A 3,713-nucleotide genomic window follows, 5' to 3' on the forward strand; every position below is an offset into this window, starting at 1 on the left:
TTTCATTCATTTAAAAACACTTGTTGTATATTTATTATGAGTCATATCTGATTCTAGGAAATTATATTCTGCAGTTTTCATAGGGACCGAATTAGTAAAAAGATGATTTACAATGCAGGAACTTTGTAAATGCTTGTGAACAGACCATAAGATCATGAACCCAGATTAAGTTGTGGGTGGATTCCTTGAAGAGTAGTGCCTATGCCGAGCCTTGAATTTGGGGTGGAGTGGAGATTACCAAAGACAGGAGGTAGAGAATGCTGGGTGGGTTGAGTGTATCTCATGATGGCCCTTTCAATGAGGCTGGAGGGGTGGGCAGAACCAGATCAAGCTAAGGAGTTTCTATGTGATTCTGAAAGCAATGAATGGGGGAGCCACTGAAGATGTTTAAGGAGTAAAGTGAAATGATCTGTTTGGTGTTTCAGAAACATGGCTCTGGGGGACTTCCATTATTGGCAGTTCAATAGATGTCATACACTGGCAAATGTTCCCACTGGAAACCACTAGAAACTCCAGATGAAAAATATTTTTTTTACATAAATCATTAAATGAATTAATAAGGTGGCAAGAAAGTAGGAAGCACTGAAACAAAAAAAAAATATTAAGTGAAGATAGGAACTCAGGACATAACTGGGATTACAGGAAGGATCACCATGCCTGGTTTAATTGTCTTATTTTAAAATCTGTATCCAACAACTAAAGAGTAAACATTCTTTTCACACACATTTAAAATATTTCAAAAACTGGGCTTGGGTTGTGGCTCAGTGGTAGAGCACTTGCCTAGCATGGGTGAGGCACTGGGTTTGATTCTCAGCACCACATTAAAAAAAAAATAAAGATATTATGTCCATCTACAACTAAAAATATTTTTAAAAATATTTCAAAAATGGTAATCTATGGAATCCTAAGTTTTGACTTCATATAGATTCTTTTTTGTACATAGTAAAATTAAGCTAGAAATCAACTAGGAAATTATCATATTTTTAGAAATTTAATTATTCACATATTACTATCCTCTCTATAATATCTGTAAGATCTACAATGACATCCACTTGTTCATTCCTGCTAGTAGTTATTTATGCATGTCCTTTTATATCTTTGAATTTATTCATTTTATTAGTCTTTCCAAAAAATTTTTGCCTTTATTGATTCTCTTTATTTTATGCTGGTTCTAAATTTCATTTCTGCTTTTCTATTTATTTGTTATTTCCTTCAACTTTCATTTTGTTTAATTTTCTCCTAACTTCTTAAGGTGGGTGCTTAGTTTGGTGATTTGGGGTCCCCCCCCTAATATATGCATTTAAAGCAAAAATTTCTCTCAAACATAATTTTAGGAATACTCCAATACCCTGATGTGTTGTTTGGTCTTTTCATTAATAAAAACATTTTATATTTTCACTGTAATTTCTTCTTTGACCTGGGTTATTAAGAATTTCTTAGATGTCTTATGATATCAGAAAACATCACTTATGATTTCATTTGGTATCTGATGAAATTTGCCTTAAGCATTTTCTTTAGTGATTGAAAGCAAGTCAAGTTTGTCATTATGTTCAGATCTGTATACTTTCTGGTTATTTTTTGTCTGCTTATTCTGATACTGAAAAGTATGTTAAAATCCACCATGATGCCTATTTATTTAATTCCCTCTATATTTCCTTTAAACTTTGTTTCATATATTTATGAATCAGTATTAATAGTTTCATGCACATTCAGAATGGATTTCTCTTCCCCATTAATTGATTGTGTATCATCATGAATTTTTCATATGTATTTGTAGTAATGCTTTCGCCTTAAATCCTTTTGTGATCTACTAATATCATTATAATTACACAGCTTTCTTTTATTTAGTGTTTGTAGGGTTTTATTTTTATCTATCTATCTTTTTTTTTTTTTTTTGCCAGTACTGGGGATTGAACCCAGGGCCCTGTGCATGCGAGGCAAGCACTCTACCAACTGAGCTATAACCCTAGCCCCTGGTTTTATCTTTTTCTACCCTTTTACTGCCAACTTTTCTGTATCATTATATTTTATTTATTTTTTCCATACTCTTTATTGGTGCATTATAGTTGTACATAATAGTGAAATTCATCGGTACATATTTATACTTGTGAGCAACATAACAATATAATTTGGCCAATATCACCCCCCCCCCAGGGTTTCCCCTTTTCCTGCCCTCCTCCTCCTTCCCCTGGTCCCTTTCCTTACTCCACGGATCTCCCTTTGATTTTCATGAGATCTTCCTGACCCCCTCACCCTCTTTTCACTTTGCTTCCCCACCTCTTTACAGTTCTCTTTCTTTTCCTCTCTAGCTTCTGCATGTGCGAGACAACATAAGATCTTTGACTCTCTGGGTTTGGCTTATTTCATTTAACATAATGTTCTCAAGTTCCATCCATTTTCTGCAAATAACATAAGTTCGCTTCTTAAATGGTTGGATAAACTCCGTTGTGTATATTTACCACATTTTCTTTATCCATCCATCCATTGAAGGACACTGGATTGGTTCCATAGTTTGACTGTTGTGACTTGTGTGGCTATAAATATGGGTATGTGTGTGTGTTATCCTTACATTTTAGATATAACTCTTGTAAATTACTTATGGTTATATTTTCAAGATTTGCTTCCTGTTTGTCTTTTAATTAGAGCATTTAATCCATTTATATTTTTTCCGTTATTGATATATCAGGATTTGGTCTGTCATCTTACTTAATACGATTTTTTCTGCATGTTTCATGTCTCTCTTCCTTATATTCTTTTGATGATTCAAAAGAAATTTGATTTCCTCTTCAGTTAGCCTGCATGTTAAATGCCCTTTTAAGCATTTTTAGATGTTTACCCTTCCTTGTTTATGATACATATATTTGACTTACATAATCCTAATATTAATTAATATCTTTATCTCATCCCAGAAAAATGCAAGAATCACAGAATTCTTTAACTTTTTGTCCTGTTACTAACTAAAATGCCCTAGTTGCCTAGTATTTTAATTCTATAAATAATGTAACCCCCAATACACTATTATTACATTTAATACAGGTAATATTCATTTCGATTTACCCACATGCATATTGATTTTTGTTTCTTTTTCCAGCTCCCAGTTTCCACTGGGTCTATTTTCCATTGATTTGAAAAATACTCTTTAATACTTCTTTCAGTACAACTCTAGTGTTTGATACTTTTAGAATCTTTCTTTGTACAGAAATGTTTAATTTCATCTTTATTTTTGAAAGTTATTATGAAGTACTCTTCTAGCTGTTTTTTTCTCTTTGCTTTTAGTTTAGTCATTGTATTAGGACGGGTTTTGGTATGGATTTCTTTGTACTTATTCCCATTTGTGTTCTTAGAGCTTCCTCAGTGGATGGCTTGATGTTGTCAACAATTTTGAGAAATTCTTAGTCATTGTGATTATGCTCTCTCTTTTTCTAGGGTTACAATTACTGGTATGTTAGACTTCTTTCCTGTGTCTCCCTTATTTCTTACTCTCTGAATTTTTTCAATCTGTTATCTCTTCATGCTCAAATTTGATTTTTTTCTGATTTACCTTCTAGTGCATAAATTCTCCTTCCATCTGTGTGTGTGTGTGTGTGTGTGTGTGTGTGTGTGTATAGTCTGCTGCAAAAACCATCATTGAATTCTTAATTTGAGTTATCATCATTATTATTATTATTTTGGGGGGGTTAAGAAACTTATTTGTTCTTTTTAGTTATACATGA

The 3,713-nt window shown here is 32.8% G+C and overlaps 1 non-coding gene across 1 annotated transcript; it reads right to left on the reverse strand.

Moving 5' to 3' along the window:
- Positions 1-1,895: 1,895 nt before the first annotated feature.
- Positions 1,896-1,971, reverse strand: Trnaa-cgc (transfer RNA alanine (anticodon CGC)). The gene has a single exon. It is a non-coding gene; the product is annotated as a tRNA-Ala (tRNA).
- Between the last annotated feature and the right edge of the window lie 1,742 nt (positions 1,972-3,713).

The sequence above is a fragment of the Marmota flaviventris genome, chromosome 18 (genome assembly GCF_047511675.1).
Source record: "Marmota flaviventris isolate mMarFla1 chromosome 18, mMarFla1.hap1, whole genome shotgun sequence".
In the NCBI taxonomy this organism is placed as follows: Eukaryota; Metazoa; Chordata; class Mammalia; order Rodentia; family Sciuridae; genus Marmota; species Marmota flaviventris.